The 13,090-nt window shown below is 46.6% G+C and overlaps 1 protein-coding gene across 9 annotated transcripts in view; it reads left to right on the forward strand.

Moving 5' to 3' along the window:
- Positions 1-13,090, forward strand: part of NACC2 (NACC family member 2) — a 247,789-nt gene that overhangs the window by 81,953 nt on the left and 152,746 nt on the right. For 8 of the 9 annotated variants that reach the window (XM_068249108.1, XM_068249116.1, XM_068249111.1 and 5 more), the window contains exon 3: positions 12,777-12,878. The exons of the other annotated variant lie outside the window; for it this stretch is intronic. The gene's annotated coding sequence lies outside the window, so the exon portion shown is untranslated. The remainder of the gene's footprint in view (positions 1-12,776; positions 12,879-13,090) is intronic. 9 annotated transcript variants of the gene reach the window in all.

The raw sequence follows: 13,090 nt of genomic DNA on the forward strand, positions 1-13,090 counted from the left end.
CTTCCTGCTGGCGAGGTCTGTCGCCTGTTGTTCCCGCACCGCATGACTGATTAATCACATTTTTCATTAATATTAAAGTGGACCTGAACTCTTGCACAGGACAGAAGGAAAACAGAGAGAAATGCACCCTGTATGTATTTAGAGAGTTTAGCCTAATTACCCCTCATCTTTGACTAATCACCAGTGTATTTTGATCTCTCAGCTGTGTCAACCAGCTGCCTTGGCTGAGCAGCTAATTTGTAAACACAGGAGGTTAACCCTACGTCTGCTTCCATGAAAGCAGGAACTAGACACCCTGCAGATTTATTTCAGGACTTGTATCAGCTGTAACAAATAAATGTTTTTTTTTTTTTGTAAAGGTTATTATGCTGCTGCTTATTTTTTATAGCAGAGAGGAAGTTCTGAGTTAAGGTCCGCTTTAATAGGGGCTAAAATCGATTGATGAATTGTTACTTCTGTCTATGATCCTTTTTTTTAATCAAAAATCTTTGGCTTCATTGTGAAATTGGCTGCCGATCTCGCGAGACTCTTGCTAAAGGTTGCCGCACACAATATCGCGAAAAGATTTGATTGTATGGCAATGCGATAAAAACGATCGGTTGTATGGAAAAATCAAACCTGTTTACTTCGTTGTTTTTTTATTCAAACGAGAAATCTGAATCTAATTACCTGTTTTTATCGATATAAATCGCTCAGGAGTTGCTGATATTTCTGATCAGTTTCTCACAAAATTGAATGGTGTAGGATAGATTGTCAATTTCTCGACTTACAGACGCAAGCAAAACATTTTTTCTTTGAGTTTTCAATCTCTTTTTTTTATAATTGGGGAAACATTTGAACGCAGGTGTGTGGAACATTGGTCAGATTTGTCAAATGTTACAATCCTTCAGAAAAACTGATTGTAATTCTCAAATTGAAAAATGTAAAATAAGTGTGTGTGGTGTGCTGCCAGAGGAACTGTAGTGATAATGACATAATAATTACAATCGTTTATTTTTTACAATATTCATAGATGATTTAGTCAGTGTTCGCCCATTGTAACATCTTTCCTCTCCCTGATTTACATTCTGACATTTATCACAGGTGGTGACCTCTTTAGTCCTGTCAGGTGATCTCTGCGGAATGTTCGTTATTGAGAGTTCTATGAAGAGAGGGGGATGCTGCTTACTTGAAAGTTGGAAAAAGCCGTTATTTCCCACAATGCAATGAGGTTCACAGACAGGAAACTGTCAGGACCATGGTTCCTCTTTAAGGCTACTTACACACCAGGACGTTGTGTTTAGGGGACGTTATAGGGCACATAACGTGCCCCTAACGCAAGGCCTGGTGCTCTCTGATGTGGACGTCAGAGCGAGCCGCATCGTGCAGCTCACTCTGGCGTCCGTGATGCAATGATGCGTACTCTTGGACGCATGCGGCATCACGTGGTCCCAGCCGGCCAATCGCCGCACAGAGCGGCCGCTGCAGGAAGTAAACACTGCACATCACACCGTGCAGTGAATATTAATTAGCAATGTGCCTGGCCGCTCTCCACTCCTCCCCAACACTACTGAGCATGTGCGCACAGTCTAACGCGGCTTAGCCGCGCATAACGCACAGCAAGCAGCACTCTCAACGGATGTGCTGCGTTACAATGTAACGCAACGTGGGCACTGTGAACAGCCCATTGATTTTTCATTACTGTGCGGTGGGGCTGCGTTACAGGCTGCTCTAACGTGCGCCTGTAACGTCTCACTGTGAAAGCAGCCTAAACCCTGAAACCTACTAGAATTTTCAGTAGCACTTTGGGATCTCTGAGGATTCCAAAAATCGCTTTGCCAATTAAAGTGGATGGAGGTTAGCCCACTGCACGATTGCGATTTGTCCAAATCACAATTGCTTTGCCTGTACCATTTTGCTAATGATCTGCAGTTAAATGTTTAGCATAGTACAGCAGCAAAATCGCTTTTCAAATGCAAAGTGATTTCAAAACAGTTTGCAGCACTTGCTTCTACTACCCAGAAACCACCAGCTTACCCAAAATCCCTTGCAGAACTAAAAACTTAAAGGAAACCAGAGTGGTATAAATAAAACGTTTTATACATACCTGGGGCTTCCTCCATCCCCATACGCACAGATCGATCCCACGCCGCTGCCCGCAGCTCCGGTACCGGGTCCCCGCACTTCCGTCAGTCGGCTCCAGTCTATGCAGGAGAAGTGCGCCCTTTACGTATCTCTTCAGCGGTCTTCTCTTACGCTAGACTGGCTCTGACTGACAGAAGTGCGGGGACCCGGTACCAGAGCTGTAGACATCGGAGGACGGCGGTGTGGGAGCGATCTGTGCGTATGGGGCTGGAGGAAGCCCCAGGTATTCATAAAACATTTTATTTATACATACCAGCTCTGGTACAATATGAAACGCTAAATGCAATTGCTAGCACTGAAATAAAATTGCTACAAAACCACTGGCAATCGCTTTACAAAACGCTAGTAAAAACGCTGAGCGATTGCAAGGTGTAGCCGGTCCCAGGCGTAAGATTGGGGATGATTTGCTGGATGAAGTCTTCCTTGCCCGCCTCCATTTGTAGACGCAACGCGCAGTAAAGGGAAGTCCGATGTTCCCTTCGCTGCCACTTAGTAATATCTCTGTGCTGATTATCTGCAGCTCTGCAGTGCTCTGCTGTCTGTATCTGGTGATCAATACCAGAACATTTCAGGTCCTGCGCTGTGCGCCGCGGTAATGGCTGACGCGTTTCTGCCCGATTCTTCCACGCCGACAGGAAAAGCACAAAATTGTTATTCATGTAAAAAAGGCAAAAAAACAATCGGTTTGTTTTGAGGTAACAAGATCAATGAGACAGGCGGATGTCGGCGGCGCCTCGTGAGAACGCAGGATTTATAGCGTGCCGTAAAATATAATGTTTTCTTCCCCCCTTCCCGTCTCCTTCCTCCGCTCTCTGTTAAATTTGTCTGAATTTATAAAGTCGAGACGTAACCTCGTAAGTCGTAAAAGGCGGCCGCAAGTGGTGATAAAATTAGCTAATGAAATCGACCCCCTCACGGTCGGCGTTTTGCGGAGATTTATGGGTGTCGGTTGTAAGTCGTGGGTTTCATTTCGAATCTTCATGGCATGATGGTTGTACGCTTGCGCTCGCTGTTCTGCTGCGGTTATGGATAAATGCTGATTCCGGGATTCGGGAAAGAATACGGAACGCATCTGGAATGTTGGAAGATTTCGTTTTTTTCTTTTGTGATGAAATTTAAAGTGCTTTGTGAAATCTGCTTAAAGGAGGGCTCCACCCAGAAATAAAATATCCATTTTAGGTGGGGAGGAGCCTGCATAATTTCAAAGGGGAAATAAAACTGTTATTTCTGAAATTGAAAAAAAGCAAATACTGTTATCCGTCAGGATAGTAAGTTATTATAACCCAAGTGGTGTCAGCACTTCCCAAACATCACTGCAGCTTTCATTCTCTCCTCGCTGGATTTAGCCGGTTGGTGGGTCAATTATTGGGATCATCTGACACACAATGAACAATAGATGCCTTGCTACATTTTTCAGCGTTGGTCGAATATAATAGAAACTACATGTGTACATGAGGAGGCAGGACTTGTACTGCACAGCCAGACATCAGCTTCCTGACTGCAGCTAGTTTACTATCAGTATAGGCACTCAGTAACAGCTTATACTGTACATACTGGGGGTAGCAGAGATCAGCACACACTGCAGCTAGATTACTATCAGTACAGGCCCAGAGTAACCGCTTATACTGTACATACTGGAGGCAGCAGGGATCAGCACACACTGCAGCTAGTTTACTATCGGTACAGGCACAGACTAACAGCTTATAGTGTACATAATGAATGTAGCAGAGATCAGCCCAGACTGCAGCTAGTTTACTATCAGTACAGACACAGAGTAAGGCTAGAAACCCACTAGGAGAGCTTTTCTGAGCGCTTTGTGATTTGAAAAGCTCTAGCTAATGTAATGCTATGGGTGTGATCCCACTTGAGTGATGTGATTTTATAAAAATCCCCCATAGCATTGCATTACCAAGAGCTTTTTCAAATCACTCACGCTTACAAAGCGCTCCCAGTGGGTTTCTGGCCTAACAGCTTATACAGTACATACTGGAGGTAGCAGAGATCAGCACACACTGCAGCTAGTATACTATCAGTGCAGGCATAGGGTAACAGCTTATACTGTACATACTGGAGGCAGCAGAGATCAGCACACACTGCAGCTAGATTACTATAAGTACAGGCACAGAGTAACAGCTTATATTGTACATACTGAATGTAGCAGAGATCAGCACACGCTGCAGCTAGATTACTATCAGTACAGACACAGAGTAACAGCTTATACTGTACATACTGGAGGCAGCAGAGATCAGCCCACACTGCAGCTAGATTACTATCAGTACAGACACAGAGTAACAGCTTATACTGTACATACTGGAGGCAGCAGAGATCAGCCCACACTGCAGCTAGATTACTATCAGTACAGACACAGAGTAACAGCTTATACTGTACATACTGGAGGTAGCAGAGATCAGCACACGATGTAGCTAGTTTACTATCAGTACAGGCACAGAGTAACAGCTTATACTGTACATACTGGAGGCAGCAGAGATCAGCACACACTGCAGCTAGTTTACTACCAGTACAGGCACAGAGTAACAGCTTATACTGTACATACTGGAGGCAGCAGAGATCAGCACACGCTGCAGCTAGATTACTATCAGTACAGACACAGAGTAACAGCTTATACTGGAGGTAATTTACTAGATATTTTACTAGTCCATATGGCAGCCAGGAAACTTGTGATTTGGAAGTTAGCAATGGCCGCCTTCACGTACCTCACAATTTTAATTATTTGCAGTAATGCTCAGATTGTGTCCGCCGCGAACAAAGGATGGCGATATAATGCGGAGCGCTCTGTCCTCGCATATCGCTATTCAGACACAGACAGGAAATTACAAGATTGTGCCGCAGACGCCCCCCATGTAAAAATACAATTTTCTAGTGCGTTAAACCCTAAATGAGGCATCTCAGCAATAATCATACCTAACGTCGCATGAAACAGCCCTGAAAATGCGGCCGCTGTGCTGCCGGCTCCACAATATACTCATTATGGCCTTGTTCACATCTGCTGCGCTGAAAAACGTGTTAAAGCGCATGGTAAAAAACGTATGCGCTTGTGCGCGCTTTAGTCCGCGTTTCTGTGCGTTGCGCTGCGCTTCTTTAAAGCACGTTTTGCTTACTGTAGCAGCAGCAGTTGTCAATAAAACTTTGTTTTTGTATGTAAATGTATTTTTTTCTCCAATTAGGGGTAAAAAACGCATGCGCTTCTATGCGCTAAAAAAGCGGACCCATTCACTTGCATTGCTGTGCGCTTTCCAGCTCAACGCACAGAAATGCCTGCAACACTACGTTTCTGTATAGATGTGAACCAGCTACATTTAGTTACATGGAAAAATCAATACCTTGCTGAACGCACAGGGCAGTGCGCTGTGGAAAGCGCACAGAAACGGCCCTGATGTGAACGAGGCCTAAGAGGTCACTAACGCAACTACACGCCGCTGTGTGCTCAGCTGATAACCCAGCAAACAGGAGAGAGAAACTTACTGAAACTTCACAGAGCTGCTGTCTGCCTGTTACTTCAACTTCACTGCCTAAAATGGCTCAGAATAGGACTCTGACCAATAATGCTTAATTTTCCTTTTTCTGTATAATCCTTGTATAAATACAGGCCTATCACCCACGCTGTGTGCACAGTAAGCGCTTAGACACACTATAAGCGCTTTGTGGCCATCAGAGCTTTCTGAGAGCTTTTAAAAAACATTAATGTAAGTCAATGGAAGAGGTTTTTTAGAAAGCTCTGATGGCCAAAAAGCGCTCAGAAAAAAAGCGATTATGGTGTTTCTGAACCCTTAGTGCTTAGTCTGTGCCTGTACTGATAGTAAACTAGCTGCAGCGTGTGCCGATCTCGGCTACCCCCAGTATGTACAGTATAAGCTGTTACTCTGTGCCTGTACTGATAGTAATCTAGCTGCAGTGTGTGCTGATCTCTGCTGCCTCCAATATGTACAGTATAAGCTGTTACTCTGTGCTTGTGCTGATAGTAATCTAGCTGTAGTGTGTGCTGATCTCTGCTGCCTCCAGTATGTACAGTATAAGCTGTTACTCTGTGCTTGTGCTGATAGTAATCTAGCTGTAGTGTGTGCTGATCTCTGCTGCCTCCAGTATGTACAGTATAAGCTGTTACTCTGTGCCTGTACTGATAGTAAACTAGCTGCAGTGTGTGCTGATCTCTGCTACCCCCAGTATGTACAGTATAAGCTGTTACTCTGTGCCTGTACTGATAGTAAACTAGCTGCAGTGTGTGCTGATCTCTGCTACCCCCAGTATGTACAGTATAAGCTGTTACTCTGTGCCTGTACTGATAGTAATCTAGCTGCAGCGTGTGCTGATCTCTGCTGCCTCCAGTATGTACAGTATAAGCGGTTACTCTGTGCCTTTACTGATAGTAATCTAGCTGCAGCGTGTGCTGATCTCTACTACCCCCAGTATGTACAATATATGCTGTTACTCTGTGCCTGTACTGATAGTAATCTAGCTGCAGTGTGTGCTGATCTCTGCTACCTCCAGTATGTACAGTATAAGCTGTTACTCTGTGCCTGTATTGGTAGTAAACTAGCTGCAGTGTGTGCTGATCTCTGCTACCTCCAGTATGTACAGTATAAGCTGTTACTCTGTGCCTATACTGATAGTAAACTAGCCACAGTGTGTGCTGATCTCTGCTACCTCCAGTATGTATAGTATAAGCTGTTACTCGGTGCCTGTACTGATAGTAAACTAGCTGCAGCGTGTAGGTGAGGACATGTGCAGCATGTGTGGGGACATTTGCAGTGTGCGTACATACAGGCATATGTAGTGTGTGGGGTGATATGTGCAGCGTGTGTGGGTTAGTTGTATGTGGCGCATTTCCCGTGTGCTGCAGTCTTTGGAGACGACACTTGTGTCTCTGTACATCATGTCTTCTCGTACGTTTTGCGATGACTACATATCCTCTCTAATCCTCCCGTCCTCTCCGACCATCTGCCTGGGAACGACACGCGACAGACGGCAGGATTTACAAACAAGCCGGTCTATATCGCGGCGTCCCCCGTGTGCTCTGAGAAAACTGCCGCGTCGATATCTGGCAGCACCCCGCAGACCGTTCCTGCGACATTTCACAATCCTCGCTGCGTGTATAATGTGGGCATACAACCACAGAAATCGCCCTTCTGTATTCTGGGATTTATAGTCCGGGTTTCGTTGTCGTCACGCTGGGAGGAAACATCTGCTGGCAATCTAATAATCGCCTTCTGGTAAAAGGTGACTCCGACATCACGCAGCAGACTTGGGCACAGTTATGCCAGCTGGGAGGGTTTAAGCATTGCCCATAGTCTGTGATTCGCCCACCCATGCTGTGTGACAGTATGGCTGCCCTGGATAGGGGGCGATGGTGGCACTTTCAGAATCTTCACTTCTTCAGCAAACTTTGTGGCAGTGCCCCGCCCCCTGCCTGCTCTGTGACCGGCTAGTGACATCACCACATTAATATCACCAACCATAGCCACTTCTTCTTGTAGTTGTGTCATCAGGCGAGAGGGCAACTCCAGTGTGTTGGGAATAGACGTACCTCCAGCTGCAATCTGTGCACAGGCTGAAGGGTCTATGGCTGGATTCACACACAGCGCGTTGCATTATGCACCTGTTAGAATGAGTGTGAACTGCAATGGAAACTGGACATAGGCCGGTTTCACACTACAAACTGGTGGTCGCACCGCCAGAAACCGGGCTTCAGGGAACACCGCATTAGTACCACGGTGTTCCCTGTCTGCATACAGTCAAGCAGGAAATGATGCATGCTTGCGGTCACTTCCTGTTTTGGTGTATGCAGAAGTAAAAATACGCTTGCGCATCGTGACGTCAACTCTTTTAAAAACCCGCGTCACCCTAGACTAACATGAGTTCCGGACTGACACAGATCCCCGCAGGTTGGCGCAGGAGCCCGCACGGTAATGTAGTTCTGTGCTACCGTTAGATCAGGCACTTCCAGCGCAGCGTATCACAACATGGGAAGTATGAACTTCCCTATAGGATAGTATTAACCACCCTGGCGTTCTATTGAGATCGCCATGGCGGCTGCGGGAGGGTTTTTTCTAAATTAAAAAAAAACTATTTCATGCAGCATACTGAAAGTTGGCTGCATGAAAGCCCACTAGAGGGCGCTCCGAATCCGTTCTTCTGATCACCTCCGGCAATCAGAAGTAACAAGGAAGGCTGCAATGAGCAGCCTTCCTTGTTTGGCTTTCCTCGTCGCCATGGCGACGAGCGGAGTGACGTCATGGACGTCAGCCGACGTCCTGACGTCAGCCGCCTCCGATCCAGCCCTTAGCGCTGGCCGGAACTATTTGTTCCGGCTGCGCAGGGCTCGGGCGGCTGGGGGGACCCTCTTTCGCCGCTGCTCGCGGCGCATCGCCGCAGAGCGGCGGCGATCGGGCAGCACACGCGGCTGGCAAAGTGCCGGCTGCATGTGCTGCTTTTTATTTTATCAAAATCGGCCCAGCAGGGCCTGAGCGGCACCCTCTGGCGGCTCGTCCATACCGCTAAGGTGGTTAAGGTGGCCACACACCATACAATTTTTTAAATATCTGTTCAATTTAAGAATTGCAATCAATTTTTCTGACTGATTGTAACATTCCAAAAATCTGACCAATGTACCACACACCTATGTTCAATTTTTCCCCACTTACGCTAAAAATGATTGGAAACTCTGACAAAATTGCTAGGGTGTGTATATTAATAAATTGACAATCTAACACACACCATACAATCTTTAGAAAGATTAAAGAATAATATCTGGCATTCCGGATCGATCAAAATCTAAGAAAACGGGAAATCCGATCGGATTTTTCAGTCGAATTGAATAAAAAGCTTTCAATTTTTTTTCGGGAGATCCGATCGTTTTTATCGAATTGCTGTAAAATCGGATCACTTTATTGTATCGTGTGTGGCCAGCTTTAGCCTGCGGTAGCATTGTGTCAATTTGCTGCACAGCCCCAGTGTGAACTTAAGAGGAATATGGAGGCTGCCATAATTCTTTCCTTTTAAACAATACCAGTTGCCTGGCTGTCCTGCTGATCTCTGTGGCTGCAGTAGTGTCTGAATCACACATGTGAAACAAGCATGCAGCTATTCCAGTCACACTTCAGTCAGACACACCTGATCTGCTGCATGCTTGTTCAGGGGCTATGGCTTAAAGTTTTTTTTTTTTAGAGGCAAAGAATCAGCAGGACAGCCAGGCAACTGGTATTGCTTAAAAGGAAATAAATATGGCAGCCTCCATATACTTCTCACTTCAGGTGTGCTTTAACAGATTTTCAGGTTTTTTTGGGCTCACAGCAGAGGAGACTCTGTATAAATAGTGGAAAGGGAACGAGAGATCGTGAGATTTTCATCTCTGATTTATCGGAGGAAAATGTCTCTGGTACATTTCTTAACCCTTTCGCCAGTTTAAGTAACTTAACCCCCCTGGCGGTATAAGCAGCCGCGGGAGGGTTTTTTCGCCTTTTTTTTTAGCATGTAGCTAGCCTAGCGCTAGCTACATGCTTCACCCCTCCCCGCGGTGTCCGCCCGTCCCCTCCGATCGCCGCCGGCGACGATTGCCCGTAAGGAAATCCCGTTCTGAACGGGATTTCCTTGAGGGCTTCCCCCGTCGCCATGGCGACGAATGGAGTGACGTCATCGACGTCACGGACGTCGTGACGTCACAGGGAGTCCCGATCCACCCCATAGCGCAGCCTGGCGCAGATTGGCCAGGCTGCGCAAGGGGTATGCGCGGGGCGGGGGGCTGTTTCCGCGGCGGGTAGCGGCGCATCGGCGGCGGGCGGCGGCGATCAGAGCAAACACGCAGCTAGCAAAGTGCTAGCTGCGTGTTTGAAAAAAAAAATTATGTAAATCGGCCCAGCAGGGCCTGAGCGGCACCCTCCGGCGGCTTACCCCGTGTCACACACGGGGTTACCGCCAAGGAGGTTAAAGAGGAACTGTAACCAAGGATTAAACTTCATCCCCATCAGTAGCCGATACCCCCTTTCCCATGATAAATCTATTCCTTTTCTCTAATAGATCATCAGGGGGCGCTGTATGGCTGATATTGTGGTGAAACCCCTCCCACAGTGATGTCATGACCTCAGTCCTGACAGCTTGCTGTCTGTGAACCTCGTTGCATTGTGGGAAACAACAGCTTTTTCCAACTGCCAAGCAAGCAGTATCTCCCTCTGTGCATAGAACTCTGTTACGAACATTCCGTAGAGATCACCCGGCAGAACTAAAAATGTCATTACCTGTGATACATTTCTCAGGCAGCAAAACGTCTAGCACCGGCCCTGGGTGAGACAGGAGGTACCTGTGGAAACTAGACGTAATCGAGTAACTGGTTGGAGGAAAAATATGATTATGCAACATTCATGCTTGTCACTAATAGTTAATTTTAATGTTTGTGCTTTATTGATCAAGAACAATTGTTCAGTCGGATTTTTGCTAAACATCGATTCCGTTTGGTTGTTGGTGATATCGGTTGTGGGCGGAGCGGTCTTGATGCGTATGGCGACTGTGATCCATGTTTCAGGGCACGGTTTTCCTTTCAGAGCAGACCTTGCCTCGTTTTCCCCACGCCGGGCTCCCGCTTTCGCTTCCTTCATTTTAAGTAGTGGCGCTGTAACAGTTTACGATGCCGTTTGTGTTTTTATGGCTTTATATTAAGCTCGGCCTCGCGTGCCGTCTCTGGTGCTGCGCTGGGATGCGGCGGCGTGGCGTACCACAATGGCAGCTGCTCGCTGCACCAATGCAGATCTCCCAGCACGGAGCTACATCTGCCGTCAGCAGACAGACGATGTGTAAACGATTTGTGTTAAAGTGGAGCTGAACTCTTGCACAGGACAGAAGAGAAATGCACCCTCTATGTATTTAGAGAGATTATCCCATCTAATTCCCCCTCATCTATGGCTAATCAACAATGTCACCGGGCAGCACGGCGGGGTAGTGGTTAGTACGCTCGCCTTGCAGCGCTGGATCCCTGATTGGAATCCCAGTCAGGAAACTATCTGCATGGAGTTTGTATGTTCTCCCTGTGTCTGCAAAGGTTTCCTCTGGGCATTCTGGTTTCCTCCCACACCACAAAAACACACAGATAAGTTAATTGGCTTCCACTTAAATTAGGCCTAGACTACGATACATACACTAAATATATAGACATATGAATATGGTAGGGACTAGATTGTGAGCCCCTCTGAGGGACAGTTAAAGAGAAACTCCGACCAAGAATTGAACTTTATCCCAATCAGTAGCTGATGCCCCTTTTTACATGAGAAATATTTTCCTTTTCACAAACAGACCATCAGGGGGCGCTGTATGACTGATATTGTGGTGAAACCCCTCCCACAAGAAACTGAGGACCGTGGTACTCCTGGCAGTTTCCTGTCTGTGAACCTTGTTGCCTTGTGGGAAATCGCGGTTTACAGCTGTTTCCAACTGCCAAAAAAGCATACAACAGCTACATCACCTTCCAGCAGTAAAAATGTCACCATGCGATAAATGTCCGAATGTAAATCAGGGATTTAAAATATTTTACAATGGGTAAACACTGACTATATCATTTATACATAATCATTGTAAAAATTAAGCACTGTTTATACTGTGTACAGTGTTGCGGAAGATGTCAGTGCTATCTATCTATCTATCTATCTCTCTCTCTCTCTCTCTCTATATATATATATATATATATATATATATACTGTAATTTGATCTCTCAGCTGGCTGCCTCGGCAGAGCATCTAATTTGTAACCACAGGATGTTAACCCAATGTCTGCTTCCATGAAAGCAGGAAGAAGACACACTCCAGATTTATTGCACGTTTTGTATCAGCTGTAACAAAGAAATGTTTTGTCTCTAAGGCCCGGTTCACACTTGCGGTGGCCCTCCGGAATCGCCGTGCCGGAGCCGCACCGCTTGCAGAACGGACGGAACGGACGCACGGCATAGCAATGAAAGCCTATGCGTCCGTTCACATGCGTCCGTTCTGCCAAACCGGAGCCGGGCCGGATCCGGACTCCGGCCTCCGTTCCAACATGCGCTATTTTTTCATCCGGCTCCTCCGGCAGCCGTATCCGGGGCGGAGCCGGACTGCACCATCCGGCCAATACAAACCAATGGGAACCGGAGAGCGCACAACACACTGGCTGAGAAATCCGGATGTTCTACCCCACTTCCTATGGGGATTGTTGCGGCGATATTGGATGGGGACACATGGGCAAGCATTTTGGAGTGGAGCAGCACAGCTGGATCCGGATCCGGAGATGTTGGCAGCATGTCGGAGGTGGAGGTGAGTGCTAAACAGCAGAGGGCCTGATTCCACAGGTCCCCCTTCTGCTGACCTCCCAGACCCCAACTTTTTTTTTGTTTTTAACGAACTTTTGCCAAACGGATCCGGATCGCATCCTGATGGACACCTGATGCAACCTGACCGGATCCGGATCGGATCCGGATCAGAACCGTACGGTTCCGATCCGGATCTGGTCCGGATCCGGTCAGGTCATCCGGTCCGTTTGGCAAACAACCGCTAATGTGAACCGGGCCTTAAGGTTATTATGCTGTTGCTTATTTTTTAGAACATAGAGGAAGTATTGAGTTCAGCTATGCTTTAAAGGAGGCATCCGCAGCTAAATGTCTTTATTGTAAACCTCTACAGGTTGTGTGCGTAAAGCTCCTGTATCGTCCTGCTGGTTCGAGATGGTCGATAAGATGTAAATAACGCTGACTTACTACAAATCGTATGCAAAGGTCCTATAAGGTCAGTAACATAGGTGAAGTTACTGTTAATGTAAAAGAAGGTGCAGTAATGATTGGTGGGATGTGGAGACTCCTCCTACCTGCTGCATATATAGAGGGAAGGAGGCTGGAGGGGGGTTACCAATTACCTATACTGACCGGTTACCTGTTTATCAGTGTTGTACTTAAAGGGACACTTAAGTCAAACAAAAAAAAAAGAGTTTTACTCACCTG

This window comes from Hyperolius riggenbachi, chromosome 8 (assembly GCF_040937935.1).
Source record: "Hyperolius riggenbachi isolate aHypRig1 chromosome 8, aHypRig1.pri, whole genome shotgun sequence".
Lineage (NCBI taxonomy): Eukaryota > Metazoa > Chordata > Amphibia > Anura > Hyperoliidae > Hyperolius > Hyperolius riggenbachi.